The following is a 23,138-nucleotide window of genomic DNA, read 5'->3' as shown; positions in this document are numbered from 1 at the left end:
AGCTGCCCGCGGCCTCAGAGCACCTGGACTGGGGCTTCTGACTTGCCATAGACCCCAACTTCACCGGGGCAGGTTTAAGAAGGAACCTGGGACGCTTTTCTTCATTTTAATGTGGCCTCCGACGGGCAGGAACGCTGGCTGCTCAGTCTGTCCCACTTCATCTTTCCCTCACACAGCGGCCTCCTTTCTGGTCTTCTTTCTTTTCTGTTTTTCTAATTTATGCTGTTCTGAGAGTGTTTCGTCACTGGGGATTTCAGATGGACTCGATGAGGGCGGTCTGAGCCCCCAGAGCCCTTCCCCCAGAGCTCTCTGGTCACGTCACCCGCACCCTCTGAAGCTGAGGGGGGCTGTTAACGGAACACGTGAGGGACCTGCGTCCATTAAAATTGTCAACGGCCAAAATTGTACTCGACTGGTCTTCGTAGCGGGTAAAACTGAACTTGAAACTTGTCTGTCTTCCGGGCCCGTGTGAGATTCGTGTTAACAATCTCGCCATACTGGGAGAACCCAAAGACGCTATCTCCTTTGGTCAGTTCCTGAGAAGACACTCCCAGCAAGATCCAGGCACTGCCCTCGTGGCCGAAGTGCCATGGCGCCTTACATGCCAGCCAGGGCACGGTCAGCCACCCACTCATTCAGCTCGCTTTCCAGCTTTACCTTGGTTAACACACACGTCTCCCTCAGCTGTGGCGCCATTCAATGGCGCCTCCCTGACTGCACAGGGCCTACTTCCGGTGGACGCAGGAGGGCGCTGCTTCCGGTGGACGCCTACAGAGCAGGTGCGCCTTCCCTGACCCACCTTCTCCGCTGCCTCTCAGCTGCACCCTTGGAGTTTCATCTTTTCATGGTATCCTATAAACAATGCAGAAGTGTGCTGCAACCCACTAGGTTGAAAGCTCTAATCTAGTTCAGTTTTGAACGGGATGACTAGGTTGAAGCAAAAGCTGCTGCTCTGAAATGATGCCTGATCATGGGAGTCATAACAACTTTTTTTTTTTTTTTTTCTTAATAAATCCTTTCGATAGCCTACAATAGGCTAGTCTCACTTTGGCCAAGTTATAAAGAGTAAATATTTCGTAGGTTACAAGGCAGGAATTTAGACTGAGCTTTCCTCAATATGTACTTATTATATTAGGGGTCTCCAGAGAAACGGAACCAATAGGAGATGATAGACAGACGGACAGACATATATCTTACCTATGTATGAAGAAATGTGTTATATAGAATTAGCTCATGTGATTACCGAAGCTGAGAAGTCCCAAGATCTGCAGATTGGAAGCTGAGGACAGCTGATGGCATAGTTGATGCTTCAGTTCCAGTATAAAACCTGGCAGGCTCAAGACCCATGCAGGACCAGTGTTTTACTTGAAGCTGAAGGCCGACGAAAGACTGATGCCCCGGCACAAAACAGTCCGGTGGGAGGGAGGGTTAGACTTTTTGTTCGATTCAGGCTTTCAACCGATTGGATGAAGTCCATCCACGTTAAAGGGGATAATCTACTTTATTCAGTCTACCAACTCAAGCATTACTCACATTCAAAAACACCCTCACAGACACACCCAAAATAATATTTGAAAAAATATCCGGGGAGCTTGTGGCCCAGTCAAGTTCACATATAAAATTAACCCTCATAATTCATCAGGGTGCCAGACTGAGTAAGACTTCAAGGCAACAATAATTCTGCTCTACCTTTTCATACTTATTATTGTAGAGAATGATCCTCTGCTGTCAAGGTGAATGCAGTGTACATTTGTGCATATAGCCTAAAAAGGCACTGAGTAACCAACACCTGCTAACACCCACAATGGCTCCAAGGTATAACTCTAGTGGCATTTTACAGAACCTTACTTTGATTTGATTTCTCAAAATAGGCCACCCAGTTTCTGTGAAACTATTGTTTCTTCTGTAACCCACAACTCTATAAGAGCTGTGATGGTTTTCCTGGGTATTTCAAAATGTGCTTCCCTGGTATTTCAAGTCACATGATAGTAGTCCCTCTTGAAATAGTCACTTAGGTGAAATGCTTATCCTCAATCAAGTCATATGAGCAACCTATTAGATTTGAAACCCACTTATCATCCTGTCTTTGTTATTTCATTTCTATCATTATCGCTAGCATAGATGAAAGGACTCGAAAGTGACACATAATAGTTAGAGAAGTTGAAGAAGTTTTAGAAGCCTCTTCATGCCTCTAGCATAGAAAATATACCTCTACAGTTGTTCAATTTGACCCATAATTAAATGTCATCTTAAAGGCAAGATATATGTATTTCCTAGTGAATAAGTAGACTTCTTGATTTATTTTACTTATGAAAGATGGACTAATGGCATATGCTTCAGTGAATTGTTATCATGCATATAGCTAATAAAATATAACCCTGTGTATTGGAGAAGGGATTTGAAAATACTCAGCTTTGTCCAAGAGCTTAAATAATTTACCCCAAGTCTTTTCCATTCATAAGCATCAAGATTATTCTACACCCTTGAGACCATATAGGAATCAGGTGTTGGAAGTTAAAAACTTTTGGTTATAAATCTGAAAGGCATTTACATTGAGGAACATACAAGGAAAATATCCTCTCCAACATTAATATTGGTTGTATCATAATCAACAACACAAGTTAAAAGTGTCTTATTGAAAAAGTGTTGGGGGGGCGCCTGGGTGGCTCAGTGGGTTAAGCCGCTGCCTTCGGCTCAGGTCATGATCTCAGGGTCCTGGGATCGAGTCCCGCATCGGGCTCTCTGCTCAGCAGGGAGCCTGCTTCCCTCTCTCTCTCTCTCTGCCTGCCTCTCCATCTACTTGTGATTTCTCTCTGTCAAATAAATAAATAAAATCTTTAAAAAAAATATTAAAAAAAAAAAGAAAAGTGTTGGGAAAGACTTTGAAAAGCCTCGCTGGGGGTGCCTGGGTGGCTCTGTCAAATAAGCATCTGCCTTCAGCTCAGGTCATGATCCCAGAATGCAGGGATCAAGCTCTGCATTGGGATCCTGGGATCCTTGCTCTGTGGAAAGTCGGCTTGTCTCTCTGCCTCTGCCTGTTGCTCCCCTTGCTTGTGCTGGCTCTCTCTTGCTATCTCTCTCCCTGTGAAATAAAAAATAACAAAAGAAAAAAATCTTTTAAAAGAGAAAAAAAAAGAAAGACTAGCTAAATAGGAACGTGTAGTTATCTAGATTCCTCTTGCTCTAAAAAGACTACTTCATCAAAAAAGCAATATTAGGCAGAATAGCCCTACTGTTTAGGGACCACAACACTTTTAGGGGACCATGAAAATGTCTTCATTCTTTAAAATCAAAAAGAAAAAAATTAATTTCATGTCAAAGAAAATGTTTAATTGACAATAATCTCCATCTCGCTATGATCATATTTCATAATTTTTAATAAATTTTTTTAGGGATGATAAAAGTGACTAGACCCCATAAGAAACATAATGGGGCCCTGCTCCCCAAAGCCGTGTTTACCCTACACAACCCTGCCACCTGACTACAGTGGATTGAAATAGTGATGGACACTTTACTCAGCTCAGGCCTATCAGAGTCTATCTCTTCTGAGTTCAGAATCGAGATTTCAACTTATTAATAAATATTTTTGTTAATTTGGGGGGACAGATACCATTGTAGGTTTTGGTGCAGTCGTGTGTGTAGAAAAAGGAAAAAAGAGAAAAATTAGAGATGCTATAGCCTGTGAGGCAGGGAGAATGAGACTCAGAAATTCTGCCAGAGTTCTGGGACCCTCCAGTCTCTGTACACTGGAGGCTGGGTGTCAGACTTTCTTGGAGTCCATGAGATGTCCTAGTATCCTTCCTGATATTCTATCTTTTAGCTAAGCTGTTTGAAATGATTTTCTGCCCATTTTGATCCAAGAGTACTGCACCAGTTTGCTAGGGCTGCTTTAACAATGTACTACAAGCTGGGTGGCTTAAACAATGGAAATTTATTGTCTCACAGTTCCAGGGAGGAGGAGTCTGAAACAAACTTAATCAACAAGGTTGGTTCCTTCTGAGGGCTTTTTGTGTTCCACACTTCTTTCTTTCTACTGTATATAGCTATCTTCTCTCTAGATGTCTTCATATTGTCTTCCCTCAGTGTGTATCTGTGTCCAGATTTCCTTCTCTTAACGTAGAACAGTCATATTGGATCATGGCCCATCCTACAAAGCTCACCTTAACTTGATTACCTCTGCAAAGACCCTGTCTCCAAATAAGGTCACATTCGGAGGTCCTCAGGGTTAGGCTTTCAACATACAACTTTGTGGAAGATACAATTCAACCTGTAACAAGTACTAAAATGAGGGTAAATGTAGATTAAATTATAGAGTGCCCGTATATTACTCTCATTGATTTTTCTGTATGTATTTCTTCCTTTTTTTTCCTTAAATTTAAATTTTATTTTGTTTATTTTTAAAGATTTTATTTATTTATTTTTGAGGGCGCTACCACAATAGCTGGGGGAGGGGTACAGAAGGATAGGGAGAAGCAGGGAGCCATGCAGAGCCAGATGTGGAGCTGATGACTGGGGCCTGATTATGGGGTTCAGTTGTGGGGATTTGATCCCAGAACCCTGAGATCACGACCTGAGCCGAAGGCTGACACTTAACTAACTGAGCCCCCAGGTGCTTCTTCAATATTAATTTTTAAAAGGCAGTTCATGTTTCCTCCTCTTTCTTCTAAATTTAACTCCCACAAATTGAATTTTACCCATTATTTACTGAAGGTCTGAAATGTCCAAGACATGATACAATATCCCATAACGACAAAGAATATATACAGTGTAGAATCAAACTACCTGAATTCAAAGCCTGTCTCTGCCACTATAGTGCAGAGATAACTGAGCTCTTCCATCTCTTTGCGTCTCACTTTCTACAACTATAAAGTAAAAATTAAGGGAATTCCTTACTCTTGATGGGGGGAGTGTTTTGAAGATTAAACTGATGTATGTAAAGTGTTCAATGTAGAGCTAGTGCCATCTAAGGGCTTACTACTGTTGTAGAGATGGCCCTCACTTACACGCTGGCCTTCCTTCATGATGTCTGCCCATGAAGATGGCCATAAGGCAAACCTCAGCTGCTAACTGCCATCTCCGGTAGGTGCCAAGAGCACAGACTCACCTTGAGGCCAGGTTGCCATGGCTCTGATCTGCCACTTACATCCTGGGACCACAGAGAATTTCCTTTTTCTCACCTTTGAGATGGAGATAACAATGGCACCTTCCCTTAAGGAATCTGTTATCATAATTGAATGAGTTACTTAAATAAAGCATTCAGTACATGCCAAGTCTACACTTACATTAGCTCTCATCATTATCGTGAGATGACTTAACCAGGTGGCAATCTCGGATATAGCAGTGGTCCTGATGAAACTCATGGCCAGACTCCTGCTGCACTCTAAAGAGCCTTGAGAACTTTCAAACGTTCGACTCTCGGAATTCATAGGGTAAAAGCCCTAATCTGAGTGGTTTCGGCCTATTTTTAAACCCCATTTACTTTTCTATCTGGTTTTGATTCAAGATTAATTTTTTAAAAAATATCACAAGAGCAATGCTTGAGAACGAGGAATCTTAAATTCGTCATTTGAATTGTAAGCTAAAGAACAGATATAGCCTTCATGTATAATATCTATAACCACATGCCATGAACTAAATATTTCTAGACTACCGTTCCCAAAGAACAGAGGGGAGATGACATTATAAAGCATTTACTGATATTTATGCAATATATAAAAGTACTTGAAATTTGTTGGCCTCCCCTTGGGGAAAGGAATCTAATTTTCTTATTAGTTATAAGAAAACTAATTTCCCTAAGGTAGAGAAATCAATATAATTTATAGGTATTTGATAGCAATTTCATGACCACTTTCTTCAGTCTCCCTATATATGACATAAAGAAAACAACAATTAGATGGAAAATATGCAAAACAAGCTTGTATTTTATTTGCATCTCAGAGCGCACAAACTGACAATCCAATATTAACTTTGCTGATATTACAGTGCAAGCAAGGAATTTAGTTAGGCCTCTGATAAAAGAGATCATTTTGGAATTCTGTATTTGTATAATTGGGAAAGTCCAATACATAGAAGTAACAACATTTCCCATAATGGTGCTAATTACTGCACAGTATCCACAACCTTTTGAGCATTGAGCTTGATTCAAACAAAAATAACAGATGGTGTTTCAGGAAAACAAGCCTTTATATTGCTTTTTTTTTCTTTTCATATGCAACTGTTAGAGAAAGTCGTGTTGAAAGTTTATTGAGGCTTAATTATATTTTGTTTTCTATTCTGCATATTTCATTCCAATAACAATATAGCTAAATTAATTTTAGCTTTAGAAAGGAAAGAATATTATATTGATCAAATATCATACTGGAAGACATTCTATTTATGTTAGCAGAAGTTCTACTCATTTGATAAGATGAATTTGATTCTTCTTATCATTTGATAAGAAGAATAAGATTTCAAATATATATTGCATTTTAGGTCCAGATTCATTCTTTCATACTCTATGTTTGCTTTTGGAATTTGAGCACTTTGGGAGAATTCAAACTAGAGAAAATGGAAATACTGATTAAAGCTTGAAACAAGAGATGTCTTCCTAAATCAATGTGTACCATTTTCTGTAAACAAACAAAACCTGGGTAAAGCTACAATAATAATTGAGAGACTTATTGGCAGATATACATATAGAGGATCTCTCCAGAGAAGGACATTTTGGTTTATAACAGTGTTAAAATATTGAGTATAATAACTTTACCTACTGAGTTTCGAAATACCTGCTGAGTCAACTTTATGGCTTTTAGTTCTTTCCCACAGATGATAGGGTAGACAATTTTTCAGCAGAAGACGTTTTGAATGGCTGTTGTCATCTGGGACCGTACTAAGCAGTCCCAATTCTCACCTAGATCTCAGTTCAAAAACAACCAACATTATTGCAGTCCTGTACATATATATTTACATCTACTCTTTGGCTTCCATTTTTTCTTCTTTACTTCTGTGAATATTTACTTATTCCAGCCACAAGAATCAGACATCAGTTTATTAGTGACCGAATTAAATAGCCAATCCCTAATTTTTGGAAAAATACTGAAGTCAAATTTTACTGCATAATATGTGACACCCAAGATAGAGCAGACCAGTGTAGGATGGCCTATACTATATGACTTTTTTTTTAAATTTTTTCAATGTATTTATTTTCAAAAAAACAGTATTCGTTATTTTTTCACCAGACCCAGTGCTCCATGCAATCTGTGCCCTCTATGATACCCACCACCTGGTACCCCGACCTCCCACACCCCCGCCACTTCAATCCCCTCAGATTGTTTTTCAGAGTCCATAGTCTCTCATGATTCACCTCCCCTTCCAATTTACCCCAACTCTCTTCTCCTCTCTAACACCCCTTGTCCTCCATGATATTTGTTATGCTCCACAAATAAGTGAAACCATATGATAATTGACTCTCTATGCTTGACTTATTTCACTCAGCATAATCTCTTCCAGTTCCGTCCATGTTCTACAAAAGTTGGGTATTCATCCTTTCTGATGGAGGCATAATACTCCATAGTGTATATGGACCACATCTTCCTTATCCATTCGTCCTTTTTTTTATTAGCTACTACTACCTAATTTACCAACCAGAGAGATTTCCCCTCCTTCCAAGAAAATAGCTGGATTCATTTTAATCATCAATACCCTCAGGTATAAACTGTGTGAACTACTTGCCCTAATTTTGCTATTATATATCCAGTATTAGAGGATATGTCCTACTTAATTTACCATAACATGATCAATTAAAAAAAATTTTTTTGGATCAATGACAGTGGTTCTTTAAAACCCAATCCCAAAATCTGGCAAAATCTCTCTAAATTGACACAGATTTGGTCTTGCTTGAAAATGACCTGTCTACATTCTCCCCTACGCTGCTATTCTACGAGCTTCTGCTATAAATAATGCATGGTCATATATCCTACAGGCTGACCATCAGGACTGCAATGTAAGTGAGTTGATATCTTTCTCAGTCATTTAGAAAAAGTATAAAATAGTCTTGAATTAAGTGGGTTTTGTGTTATTAATGTCATATTGCACACAAGTTCCAGTGTATAGCGTAAGGCCTAATACAAATAAATATACTAAGATCTTAACCTTAGCTGTGACCACCCCTCCTTGTTATTATTCCTAGAATCTCACAAATAAGCCCAGGAATTAGTTCATTCCTCATATCAGAATAAATGGGGCCAGAATTTGGCTCGTGTGATTAGACCGAAGATGAAATTTTCACTAAACCATGAACTCTACTTGGCAGTGGAAATGACATTTTTTCAAAATGAATCACATCATGAAAGCCATTGGTCCACTCACTCCACATCAGCATAAATCCTTGCTGAGTCTAGAGATTTATGTTTTCAGTTTGGCCTTCCTTTTCATTACTGGAGAGCTTTAATTTCTTTTCATTACTTGGGATTCTCTCATTTTCTTTCCCTACTTTCAATGCTCTGCATATATTACACACCTGTATTTGTCTTTGATAATGGAAAAAAAGACTCATCACTTTCAATGTTCCCTCGACATATCTTCATTATCTTGGGAATATCTTCACCAAAATATATTAAAATGTCACTAGAGAAAAATGAATGCATATAGAATGTATGAATATTGCTGGGCTAGATCTGTATCTCTTTCTCATTAGTCAGCATGCAGGCTCCTGGCTGGATGCCTACATTTCAAGTCCAGCAAAAAACAAACAACAAATAGATTTAAGAACATCAGGCACAAATAGAAAGGGTCTTTTTCTGTGTTAATGTTCTATCAGTTATTTATGAATGGGTGTCTTTTCCTTAGTCAATTTTTTTGCATCAGAGTCAAGCAAATTCTATTTGTTCCTTCATTCCACAAATACTCGTTGTGTACCTCCTCTGTGCCAGGAGTTACTGTAGGCAGTGGGAACAAAGAATGAACAAAACCAGTGAAGTCCCTGCTCTTATAAAGTTTACAGTTTAGTGGAAGTTGAGAGGCAATAAACAAATGCACAAAATGACAAATACGTGATAAGAGCAAAGGAGAAAAAAATATAATAAGACAGGGTGAGAGCTAGAATGTGCCCTGGAGACAGCAGGGATGCTATTTGATCTAGGTGATATTTGTGTGAAGACTTAAAGGAAAATAAAGAATCAAGTCACATGAGTATCTGGGAAAAGAACATTCCTGGCAGAAGATAGAATGTATAATAAAATCCTTCATAATATGAGTTGATCAAGACTGGGTTGAAGGAGACATATATCCCAGGTAATGAGCAGGTCAGAATAGATAAATCCTTGAAAATACTGTGTCCTATTTCATATTTGAAGAAATTTTGCAAAAGTCCTCTGAAGATATTGTTCACTTAACCCTTATTTATAGTTTCTAAACTCTTATAAGTTTGTATTACAAAATCAATGACTATAAACTAAACTTCAGCTCTTGAAGATGGTTTTACATTTTTTAATCAATGGAGGGTAAGTTAGCTAGGTTTTATTATAGTGCATACTTTTTTGGTTACCTGCTAAGGAAAATTTCTTCATTTCCAGACTTGTGGTAGTTCAGGGACCAGGAGAATGGCCAGATATCCTCGTTCTTATTTAAAAGCTCAGATTTCAAGTGACACTTGTATATTTTTAGCATAGACTACTTCTTTTCATAACAGTATGAATGTTTTCTGTAACAAGATGCTGTGATCTTTGAAACGGATTGCAAATCCCTATCCTCACAGGCAGTCTCCAAAGGCAATCTGATAAATGCATTTAGATGTTTGAACATAAACAGTGAAAGCAAGAAGAAAAAGAGTAAGTGCCAAATGTAGTCGAATACCAAATGAATGGAGTATACGCTATTTTATTCTTTGAGAGGATTGAAATGCCTTCTCTTTATTCTTTTTCTTTAGTATCAATACCCATTAAATGACTCAATTAATGTTTGGCATTTAGACAACAAACGTTATATCCCTTTCCTTTTTGACCGTAAGGGTGCTGGGATATGAGGGAAAAAGCGAAGATTCTAGAGGTTCACAGATACCTGAATTCAAACTGATAGAGAGTGCGAATGAGACATAGCACTTTCATCACTGGATTTAAACTGCCTTTTGGCCTGATAAAATCTCAACTTCAAAATTGATTTTTTTCTAAAAATAAATAACTTATGTGAAGGAACAGCAGAAGAATTTACACCCTACAGAAATAATTTAAGATGCTGATTCCTTAAGGTTTGTTTCAAGACTGAGAAATATTGACCAAGAATAATTAAAGAATTTCCACCCAAAATAATGTGAGCCGTTTGAAATTTTCTTTTTGTGTTTTGCCTTTATTCTCAGCACCTCCTATAAAGAGCTTAGTAGTCAACTCTTTGTTATTTATCTTCTCAATGTTTACATGTATAAAATAGCGAAGGGAAAAACATGATTTTTTTTTTAAGTAACTGAACAAAGAGGGTTTAGATAAAATGTTAAGGGGGTGCCTGGATGGCTCAGTGGGTTAAAACATCTGCCTTGGGCTCAGGTCATGATCTCAGGGTCCTGGGGTCAAGCTGGCATCAGGTTCTCTGCTCATCAGGGAGCCTGCCTCCCCCTCTGTCTCTGCCTGCCTTTCTGCCTACTTGTAAACTCTGTCTGTCAAATAAAAAAATAAAATCTTGAAAAAAAAAAAAAAAGTTAAAACTTTAAGGAGCTGAGCGGATTATTGAACCAGTTAAATGGATAATTCCTGCAGAAATTCACAGATATGGTTGAGGCAAATATTGTTTTGTTAGACTTTATGCCTGTACATTTCGGACAATCACCTTGATTCGCTCTTTACTCTTCCTGGAAAGACACAGGCTAAGTAATTAGTGTAACATATATTATCTATATGCTGCTTTTAGTACCATTGTCTGTTTAATCAGCATTTATGCTTAGTTGACTTTTCTTAATTAAAAAAAGGGAGATTAACTTAGTCATTAATTTATGGTCTAAAAGTATAAGCTTCCACCTTGCCAAACAAATAACTAGCACTTGCAAATGACTGTGATTCCACTTGACTGAGTTTTAGTGACAACATAGGGTAATGACCTTAAAAGGGATAACATGGTGCTAATGCAGTGTAAACATATATCAAATAACGTTAAGTGAAAAAATTAGAATATACTAATGCACTATTATATCTCTGCTGTAATTAAAACTATGTTAAAAGTAAACCAAGGCACGGATGGACACAAAAACAAAACATAACGGATTATTTTATTGCCATGATGAGAAGTTGGGTTCAACTAGATCTAGATTCAGCTGAAAATGGATTGAATGCCTACTACCTACCAGGCACTGTGCCAAGTTCTTTCATCCTTCTTTATCTCATGATCTTCTATCAATCCTCTAAGAAAGGTATTGTTATCCTCTTTTTACATAAGAAAAAGAAGAAACACATTTCAAGGAAGAAACTCTAAACTGAACTGCTTTGTCTTTTCTGTATTTCCTGCAGCACATAATGGTTTAAAAATAAATATATATAACTGAAAAATCTAGTTAGGTCAACTACCCAGTAGTTTAAAATATACATAGTATAAGTTATATTTAATACATTAGACTTCACTGTCATTAGGTATGAGACTTTAGGGAATTATGTCTTGCATTATAGAACCGGACAATCATGGGAGTCAAGGTGGGCAGTAGCTGTAATGGGTTTGTGGTAGAAATCCAGAATATAGCACCGTGAAGAACCTTGTTCTACAATCCTCTTATCTGCCTAATGGCAGAGCCTCCTAAAAGAATTTAACCATCATAAATCCTTTCTCCAGGGTGTCTTTATGGCCATGAAGATGATGAAAAAAGACCACTTGCACTGGCATGAACAAACAATATCGTAAGTTTTCTTATCTGCTATTTGTTCTTCCAAGCACCATTTTGTTTTTCCTAAAGAAATTCATCTGTTCATCTGTTCATCCCAGAATCCTTTTCTCACCCCTCCCTCTCATATTTTAATTTAAATATATATGCCACTAACTTCAGTCATTTAGTGAGCCACTTTTTGTATGTGCTTCCATATCAATACAAATAAACTTTTTTTTTTTTCCTTGCCAGTCTGTCTTTTGTTAATTTTCAGGCACATAGTTGAGTAGAGGAAAAGTTCTTCCTCTCTGACAGTTTGGTAATGAGGATTGGATGATTGGGATTTATCAGTTACTCTGGAGACTGCAGCCGAGACCTTGGGATCTCTAAGTCAGAAAGGTAAATTTCCTTAATAGTTAGACTTCTGGAACTCTGTTAAGGTCAAGTCAGGGTAGGGAAGTAAGAGCCTCTCTTTGTCTTTTCTTTCCAGGCTTTCAATTAGCAAGAGAAAACACTTGAAGGAACTAGTACTTTGGGCATTTTGACTCTTGGTTTGAGTACTCTTGTTAGTGATCCTTTTCCACCCAGATACAGCTATTGTGTTCTCTGTGTCTTATTTTGTGTCCTGATAGCTTGACTTGGATCCATGAGAGCATTCTCCCTTTGACTTTCTGCATCCTGGGGCTGTGCGCAAAGGGATTGGGAAGCCCTAAGAATTTATAGTTGGCTGCCCAGAAATATGGGTGGCCTGGGCATTCCATTTGCAGTTGGTGTCGGACAGACTATTGCTGGCTCTCAAGTTCATCTAAGTCTCTTTCTTATTCTTAAATTATCTTTGGGAATGACTTTGAATCATGAGGATTGTACCTTCTGCATCCTTGTGGAAGATGCGTATTGTGTCCATGGTGAAGTATAAATCTTATTGGTTTGAGTCACATTTTGGAACACTTATACCTTTGGAGACCCTAAATCATCAACGGCCAGATAACATACCATTTAATTTAGAAAAACTTCTAAAGATTTTGTTTATTTATTTTTTTGGTGGGGGGCAAAATCTGGGGACAGCAGAAGGAGAAGGAGAAGCAGACGTCCCACTGAACAGGGAACCTGATGTGGAGGCTTGATCTCAGGACCCTGAGATCATACTCTGAGCTGAAGGCAGCTGCTTCACTGACTGAGACACCCAGGTGCCCCGAAACTTTTATATTTAAAAGAATTTTTAAAGGGCAAAGATCTCTTATGCTATACCAATGTTTTACTGGCACTTAAGAGAAGATCAAATTGAAAGGACAAAAGTACCATGTCTGGCCTAAAATACTCCCTTGACAAAATTAAAGAGCAGAAATCAGATTTAGAACAAAAATTTAAATCCAAACCCACCATAAACCCTCCCACCCACAGTTTTACTGTAGTTATGTAACAAGCCAAAAACTCTCCTCACCAAAATAACAAATAGTCAGACACTCTTCCAGAACCTCTGTAAATCAGTAGTTGACCTAGTTATAGGCAATATTCAGGCCTTGACAAGAGCTATTTTATAAGCTTTCCCTTCAAATGTTAGTTGGGAGAAAGTAAAATTATGTATGCAAAAGGAGAAAATATATTTTAAAGTCTTTGTTGTAATGACATATACAAACATTCCAAAGACACACACCTCTAAATTCAGAAGCCTCAGAACACAGAAATCTTTTAATTTCTGTAATAGTTGGAAATCTTCTTCCTGAAATTAAAAAAAAAAAAAATCTAGTAATAATTATAATAATTCTGGATGGGCAGGTCAGCCCCTCTGTGTTATTGTTGAGACTGCCAACCGAGTCTTTGAAAATTGCTTGCAAGAAAGCAATAAAAATGAGAAATTAAAATCAATAATCTTTACCATATAAATCGAGTCTTTGTAGAAACAGAAATATAACTCTAGGAGTAACAAAACCCCCTCATTTTTCTTACCAACCAGAAACCCTTCCCCATTCATCTCAAGATACTGTAGATAGTGTAAAAAGCTAGGACCTTGAGAAAAGAACTATCTTGTACTTAAGAGAAAGGAAAATTTAAACAGTAACCCAGTAGGCCTCAGCTTTTTCAATCGAGCTCTTCTAAGTCTTCTCAGCTAGGTCTCAATCTTGAACTATAAAAACTGCAGACACCCAACACAAAAGATTTCTTCTCCCACTCCATCCATGCCTACTTAAAAAAAAAAAAGTACTTATAAATTAAATATTCCTAAAACTCTCACAAATGGAAACTAACGCAAATGTTTATGAAGTTCTCATGATTTGGAAAAAAAAATTTTTTTTAATTTTTATTTATTTGTTTGACAGACAGATTACAAGTAGCAGAGAGGCAGGCAGATAGAGAGAGAGGAGGAAGCAGGCTCCCCGCCGAGCAGGAAGCCCGATGTGGGGCTCGATCCCAGGACTCTGGGACCATGACCTGAGCCGAAGGCAGCGGCTTTAACCCACTGAGCCACCCAGGTGCCCCATGATTTGGAAAAATTTTAAATAAGTCTAGTTTGGTAATATTGACTTAATAAAAATTGCTTGCCTTCAGAAGTGTCAGCATTACGTACATGCAGAAATACAACTCTTATTCTGCCTGGGCTTACTAGTCAAGTAAGCTTATTTATATCTATTAGATGTTTAAGATTACAGATTTGATTTTAATAAAACTGAGTCAGTGATCTCTCAGACTTTATTTCAACAATAATTACATTTTATAATATAGCTGCTAAGAAGTAGTTTCCAAATTCTTTTTAGTAAATTGGAAACTTAAAGTTATAGTAGGTTAAGTTAAACTATTGATATCTATTGAATACCTACACTTCTTTTTTTAAAAAAAGAATTTTATTTATTTGAGAGAAATGAGAGAGAGAGCATGAGCTGGTGGAGGGGCAGAGGGAGAGGGGAAAGCAGACTTGCTGCTGAGGGAGGGCTTGATCCCAGGGCTTGAGCCTTAATGCAGGGCTTGATCCCAGGACCCTGGGACCATGAGCTGAGGGGAAAGCAGATGATTAACCAACTGAGCCACCCGGCACCCTCGAATATCTACATTTCTATACAAGATAAAATACTGAAACATTAATTATTAAATTAATTAATTATTAAATAAAAGTTTAAATTTATCTACTTTTGGCTTCCTATTTTTACAGAGAGAATAGAGATATTTGGGCCTATTAATAAACAGGTTCTTTTTGCTACATTAAAAATTTTTACAGTAAAGTAGTTATGAAATGATATATTCATAAATTTTCCAATCTGCTGCAGAGAGGGCTGATTTATGACAGACAGTTCATATTGTCTACTTCCTCTTTTCTTCTACAAATTAAAGTTACTGAAGTTTAAGAATTTTAATCAGTATATGTAAATGAAACTACTAAGAATAATAAGATTGAAGGCAGGAAAAACTCCATGCAAAGTACTCAAAGAAAGTAGAATGTTTTTATTAAATAAAAAAGGAGGGGAATCTTGTCCTAAAATCATTGTTTTGAGGTTTTTAAAAAATTGTTCCAAAATGAGAAAGAGGAAAATGAAGGACAAAAGCCTGAATGGATATAGAAAGTGATAAAGCGTTAGTAGAAAAGAAATAGGACAGAAAAGAAAGCAAGTGAGAATACCTCATGGGGTCAGACTAGCCAAGATTGAATGGATTTATTATAAAGGTTTTTAAATGAGCTTTAATATTAATAGTGTGCCAATGCAAAGCTAAAGTTTAGTTTCTTTTTTCTGTTAAAGGGACAAAGATTTCTTGGGTTATTGTTCTGCTCCTAAGAAGAGATTGCAAAATGTTTTCTTTACCTTTTTAGTAATCTACCTCGGAAACAAAGGTTCTGTGTTTTGTTGAATAATTTCCTGGGCTTTATGTCATCTTTATCATGTTGTCCTTGACCAAATCTTTTTGACCTCTCTCTATGTTTTTAAATTATGTTTCCTCCTATATTTACTTTTAAAATCTCTTATTATCACTTTGGTTAAATAGATAACTAGGTATCATTTCCTAGTGATCTATGATCCTGTTAAATCAAGTATTCAAACCTTCTGACATTTTGACAACTTCCTCAAATCAAATTTTAAATGAATCTTCTTGACCTTGAAATGAATTTGAGATTTCCCAGGGGGACCCAAAAAAAGTGTCAAGGAGTTGTTCATTCACTTTGTAAAAAGAAAGATGTCAAACTAATTAGGATTAAATTTGATATGCTAAATTACATAAGAAGCATTGTCAAATAAGTAGAGATTCTTAAACTTCCTGGGTTATATTTGTATGTGTATATCTTATCAATATAGGAATTTCAGAAATTATATATAAAGTTCCTAGAAATTTGACAATGTCTTTGTTATCCATCATATATCTTGGTATAATTTTATCAGTCATGATAAAATGTTGTATGTAATAGATAACCAAGTTTCCTTTTCAATTACATTATAATGAACTCTCATTAGATCTTTAACCACAGCTATTTTAAGTCTTTTGTCATTTACAGGTACTTATTATTTTACTCTAATGCTTTTCTGAAAGCTCTTACAATCAGCTATCAAAGTACTTCATCCTCAACCAAAAATACTGCCTCAGAGACTTTCGGAAAGGACTGTGACAGGACGATGATAGTTATTTGCTTAAGTTCAGTGTAAGCTGGATGACTTAGTGCAAAGGATTTATCACCATAACAATGTGGATCACCCAGAAACTTTACTGGAACACCTACATCTTTCATACTTGGCTCTAGGAAATAGCCATGACTGTGACACAGCCATGACCGTCCTCACTCTATCATCTAAAGACACTTCAAATGGACTGAAAAATAAATCAACAAAAACAGAAACAGAAACCCCAACAACCTTGTTTTATAGTGTATTCCAGCCTTTAATCTTCATTTTTCTTTTGTTTCTGTAGAAATATCACTCATCAAATGCCTAACTGTTAGCCCCCTATAAAGCCCTAACTTTGGTGGATGCCCAATCACCATCTGCACCGCTGCCAATGAAACATAACCATTTAAATAGAGTGGGCTAGACCTAGGACTGGGAGACTGGGTTCAATGGGATGTGGGACAATTTTTTTTTTTTCTTCTAGCTGTTTTATTTGTGAAACTTACAAGAAAGTTTCAGACAACAGAAATTAAGGGATCCAGAATATGGCAATGTAAAGAATCTTTTCCTGAATTCCTTTTATCTGCTTAAAAGCAGAGCCTTCCAAAAGAATGAAGCTGTCATAAATCCCTTCTCTAGGGGAGTTTTATGGCCATGAAGAAGACAGAAAAAGACCACTCACACCTGTCTAAATAAACATTATCACAACAAACTTTCTTATTTTCCACTTGTTTCTCAAAGTCTCCATTTATGTTTTCTAAAGAAATTCATTTTTTCTTCTCATAGAATTATTTTCTTCCCCTCCCTTTTTCCTTTTAAGTTAGGCAGATGAGTCCCTAACTTCAGCCATTTACCTAAGTGAAGAAAGGGAGACCTCCTCATCCCTCACTGCTCCCCCCCACCCCCACCGCCCACCACAGTTGCTAAACCTTTAATTCAGAGTCAACAGATTTAAAGGTAGCAAATAAATAGGATGTCTACTGGAAGAAATAGAGGAACAGGAACAGGGAAGGAATGAAGAAAAGGCAAAAGATTAATAGAAACAGAGCACTCTGGTTGATATTAAAATGAGATTATAGATTAGCCATTACATAAATAAATATGGCAGGATAAGGCTCAGTAAATGAAAATAAATTAATTTATCTTACACAGACCATTGAAATGAGAATTTATGTTAACCAAACATTATTAAGGGAATAGAATTCTCATCTATTAAATACATTATTTAGTTAATTTGTATTTAATTCCTTTCAAAAGAGTATGAAAGAGAAAGTTTATAAGTATTTATTACTGTTCTTACATGATCAGAATAAAATTCCCATACAAATTAAATTTTCTGATTTCAAGTTCAAACTACATCTCATATGAAGATGACTATGACCTCTTGGAAAGAATTATCAACCTGGAATAAGAAACCTTGGTCCTTATTTTTACAGTACAAGCATCATTCAACTTAAATGTCTATTTTCTAATGCATTTTGACAGCATGGGTGGCTTTCCAGAACCAACTTAAAAAGGTCAACACAGTGGGCTTCCAAAAATGGTAAATCTAAAATCCCTGAAGCAAAGGCAATTATTGTGACCTGAAGGCCACAAAACAGTAATATTCCACACAGTCCTCCACCACCACCACATCATATGTAAAAATAACCCTGGGTGTGTTATTTCCTTATGTCAGAAGACAGGCCAGTCTATGCATAGGCCAAGAAGCAACTCTAGACGGTTTAGTTTGAAGAAATTCTAAGAACTTTTCTTCCAAAAAGTTATTCCTATATTTGCTTTCCAAACTCTCTGTTAGACTTCTATTTTGGATCAAAGATCTATCTTCAGATTAAATGATGGTATAAATGTGAGAACTTCTATTCCAGTGCTGGTCACATAGTACAACCTCACTAAATGTTTACTAAAAAAATGAGCGATACTTCCAAGTAAATGCCCAAAATAATATTACAGAGTTAACATTTAATGACCATTTCATAACCAATGTTGACTATATAATCTCTTCCCCATGCCCTTAGGCATGTGGAGAAGTCCAGCGTATCCACTTATCTTGCTCCATTTCCTCATAAAACTTAATCTATCAGTAATCCTGTATTTATCTTGTATTTTCAATCAGTTGTTCTATACTGGTTTTTTTTTTTTTTCTCTTAGGCCAAAAATTATGCTCAAGTCTCTCACATATACTAAACTGGCCTATATTTGGCCCTATCTCATCTTATAATAACTATCCTATCTTCATCCTCCAGATCAGAGTGTTCTTTAAAGAAGACCCTTTATGCAGAATCCTTTGAAAAAGAGTCTATTCAAACATTTTAATTTGGCTTCACCTTTACAACTACAAAAAAAGAAAATGTGGCAACAAAGGTCATCACCAGCTTCTTAGTTGTTAATTTTGGGAGATGTTTTCCAAAATATTATGTTCTTTCCTTTTTACTTTTGTTTAGTGACATCCACCTTCCCAAAACTCACTTAATTTTAGTTATACAAAATCCTGCAAATTTTCTTCGCTTCCTGCTATTTGTTTTTTCCTCAGTCTGCTCTTCTAGCTGTTTTCTCCTTTCACTGCCTACATGTTGATGTTCCTTGTGGTTCTTTGCTCGATTACTTTCTCTTCCCAGTCCTTACACTTTCCTTGATGATCTCAACTATCTTTCTAGTTTCATTTCATCTATGTTCCCTAATGTTTCTCTCTAGCACTAGCCATTCTCTTGTCTATGTACTATAAAATATTTACAACTGCTTCTTGACCAGAGTTCCATGGAAACTCCAAACCCAACATGTTTCATATGGAGAACTTATCCAAATATTCTCGTCTGGCATGAATTTGCATTATGTCCATTACCAAACAGCTCCCAAGATTTGTCATTCTAAGTTATAAATGTGTCTTGAATATGTCTCTTCCCCTTGAATATGTCTCTTTTCTCATTCTCCCATAACTCTTGTCTTGAACAATTACAATGCCCTAAAACCCATTCTTTCCCTCCTCAATTTATTCTCCTCCCTTACATGCCTCTTGTTACCCATAGGAAGAAATCTAAAATTCCTAGCTTAGCACACTTGTTCAGTCTTATTCTAGTCTCCTACCATTGCCCCACTATTAATTTATTCATTGACTCCAGTAATATTATAATTACTTAATCTTTATTTTTTTTTCAATGAACTTGTGATATTTATCATCTAGTAAAGAGGAAAGACAAATAAACAAACAGAATTTTTTAAAAATGGAAGGGACTATGTGTTTGGGGTATCTGTTCAGTACAGTGGGAGCATGAGAGAAAGAGTAGGTGATTTTTCTGAGTCCATTTATATTAGGAAAAGATTCATAGACAGGTGATGCTACACCTGAATTTTGAAAGAGCAAGATGGTGAAGGAGTTTTGGAGAGTCCTATTCTCTAGACAAACCAAATCACTTGAGGTTTCTTGTATGTTCCCTGCTCTTTCTCATTTGCTGTAACTACACATATTGCTCTTATGTCTATTCTCTCAGATGCCTAATTCACATCTCTTAACCATCGCAAATGTAACCTATCATGTGAGCCCTTTTATGACATTCCCAAAGACTAAATCACTCTCTTCTCTCTGATACATAGCTTGATCATACTCGCATTCTGCACTGTGGTTATTTGCTCCTTCTGTAGTTTTTTGAAGGTAGGGGTTATGTGGTTCTCATCTTTGCATCCCAGTTTCTGGCTGATTACAACCATTGTTTCAACAACCTATTACCACCTGTTGAATGCCTATAATTTACCAAGTGTGGATGTACATTATCTCTAATTTTCACATTCATCCTTAAGTATAGACATTATTATCATAATTGCAAATGGCAAAACTAAGGGTCAGAGGGACCACATTTACCCAAGTGGATACAATTTGTAAGTAGTGAAGCTGAAATTAAAACTTAAGTGTCAGTCTGTCTCTAAAACCTATATCCTTACAAATAAACTACAGTGTTTTCCTAGTGGATACTGAAGGAATGTCAAAAGGATAAATGGGTGAATTAATTAATAAATGAATCATTGAATTAATAATCTTCTGGAATTGGGGGGCACCTGGGTGGCTCAGTTGGCTAAGTGTCTGACTCTCGGTTTTGGCTCAGGTCATGATCTCTATGTCATGGCATCAAGTCCCGCATCAGGCTCTGCACTTAGCATGGAGACGGCTTGAGATTCTCTCTCTCCCCAAATCCCTCTGCCCCTCCCCTCACTGGTACTCGCACTCACTCTCTCTCTTTAATAAATAAATAGATCTTCAAAAAATATAGTAACATCTTCTGGAGTTGAAATGATAAAAATTGAGGCAAGCTCCATTCCCACTGAGTTCCTCTCTTACATGAGATAAGGTCTGAGCCCATAAAATTCCATTTGCAGTCTTGCTGCATGTACCCTAATCACATGCCTGATGTACCTGTGTCTTAAACATAACTGCCCACACATGCAAAAAAAAAAAATTAATGAGGCCTTTCATATCATAATATTCCACCTACCAGAACAGAAATAATAATACAACTGAAAGTAATTACACAATGGGGAGCAAATCATAAGATATCATACGCAGACTAAAAAGCCTTTTTGTCCAGATAGGAGAACAACCTAATAAACAAAATGTGGTTATTGCAATCATAGACTTTATGATCTAAAGTCTATGAAATAGACTTTAGAACCATATTTTCACTATCATTTCAGATCACTTACATAATATCCTAAGTTACATTATAATTCCTTCAAATATAGTTATATAAAAAATAATGTGTAATATAAAAATACAAATAGGAATAAAGTTTGTTTTTCTGTATTTGGTGTTTATCTCTTCTCGCAACTCTAGAAACCAGAAATCTAAAAGTGATACACAATTATCAGTGTCGTATATTTTATACCTATTTTTATAAGCTAGTTGTGTCATTTGCAAGCTCATAGAGAAAAATTGAGACTAGTTGAATCCACTAAATAGCTAATTTAAGTATACTCATACTACAGTTAATGCACAATGAAGTTCTGTTATTAACCTCCACTGGCTTCTGTGTTACTCAGCATACACTAAGCTATGCTACAGTAACACATAAACCACTAAATTCAAAGATATGGTAGGCTAAATGTCTACAATTATGTACATATCCTAATTTCCAGAACCCATGCATATGTTGCTTTATGTGCAAAAGGGACTTTGCAGATTAAGGATTTTGAGATGGGAAAATTACAAAGGATTATCTCAATGTGGCAATGTAATCACAAGAGTTCTTATAATATGAAGGCAGGAGGATAAGAGTCAAATAAGGAAATGTGAAAATGGAAGCAGAAACAGGGGGAGAAAAAGAAAAAAAGAAACAGAGACAGAGACCTGAGATTTGAAGATGTTCTATTGATAGCTTTGAAGGTAGAGAAAGGGACCACAAGGTCAGGAATGTAAGTGTCCCCTAAAATATGGAAAAGGCATGGATATGGATGCTTCCCCAGATCATCTGATAAGAACACAACCCTAAGGATGCCTGGATGGCTCAGTGGGTTAGCCTCTACCTTTGGCTTAGGTCATGATCTCAGGGTCTTGGGATTGAGCCCTGCTTTGGGCTCCCTGCTCAGAGGGGAGCCTGCTTCCTCCTCTCTCTCTCTCTGCCTGCCTCTCTGGCTATATGTGATCTCTGTGTGTGTGTGTCAAATAAATAAATAAATAAAATCTTAAAAAAAAAAAAATAGAACACAACCCTAACAAAACATTGGTTTTAAGACTTCTTACCTCTAGAAGTATATGATAATAAATTGCATTGCTTAGTAATCTGCTACAGCAACAATAGAACATTAAGAAAAAGGTTCTTAACATGAAAATAAAGTTATCATTTTAGACATAGCACATGTCCATCACTGGATGGTGCATAAGCTTTCCTTTATATGGTCAGTCAAGGACTCACATTGACAGAGACTGCAGCATTTGAAAATCACCGATTGCTACAGCAGAAGGAAGAGAATACATGAATATTTCAGATCTACTCTTCTATACTTTGGCTTAGAAAGTGACACATATCACTTCAGATTTATGGTCCTTTGGCCATAAAGTCACATGATCCTGCATAACTGAACAAACTTTTATAAGTTCTAATTTTCCATGAGGTTGGAGGGAAAGAACTGGATATTTATGAGGATTAGTAATGTCTGCCTCAACCTTATACTAGGGAGTTTATGAAAAACCCTAATCAAGTAAGGAGAAGAAAAATATATCTTGCCTAGCCTGGTTTAGATTCCTTCATAATATAGACTCTGCTCTGCTTTTCTGTGCCAGTTTATGTTGGAATGACTAGCTCCTTATATTATCAGAACCTATATAGTTAATTACAGAGAATTCTCAATATCTGAAACTGTTCACATCTAAATGTCATATAAAAAAAACTTTATTAACTCTGTAGTTCCAGCTGTTGCAAAGTGATACACAAGTGAGAATTTAAGAAACTTATTTCTCCAACATTGTGTGAAATAGCAGTGTAAGTGCAGATCATGCTGGTCTTTTGCATCTCTCTATTTTTCAGTATTATTTTCTGTATTTTATTGGATACACACTGGAGCAGAACAAAAAGATAGAAATCACTCTTTTTATAGAAGTGAACAACTCACAGGTAAAATGAAACCTGAAATCAGCATCCTAGCACACTATTGAACACTGCATTTTCACTAATGCTGCTAGATTACTCCAGAACTAAATGCTCGACCACTTCATGAAAATTTTATATAATTTTTTTGGTATAATATGATGATCA

General features: G+C 36.7%; 1 long non-coding RNA gene across 1 annotated transcript in view; it reads right to left on the bottom strand.

Moving 5' to 3' along the window:
- The window catches only part of LOC309843725, a 71,190-nt gene extending 70,483 nt beyond the window's left edge, over positions 1–707 (bottom strand). The window contains exon 1 of the long non-coding RNA XR_014300312.1: positions 65–707. This is a non-coding gene — a long non-coding RNA (uncharacterized lncRNA). The remainder of the gene's footprint in view (positions 1–64) is intronic.
- Between the last annotated feature and the right edge of the window lie 22,431 nt (positions 708–23,138).

The sequence above is a fragment of the Mustela nivalis genome, assembly GCF_964662115.1.
Source record: "Mustela nivalis genome assembly, chromosome: 1".
Classification (NCBI taxonomy): Eukaryota; Metazoa; Chordata; class Mammalia; order Carnivora; family Mustelidae; genus Mustela; species Mustela nivalis.
This window is presented reverse-complemented; position numbering and strand designations above follow the sequence as displayed.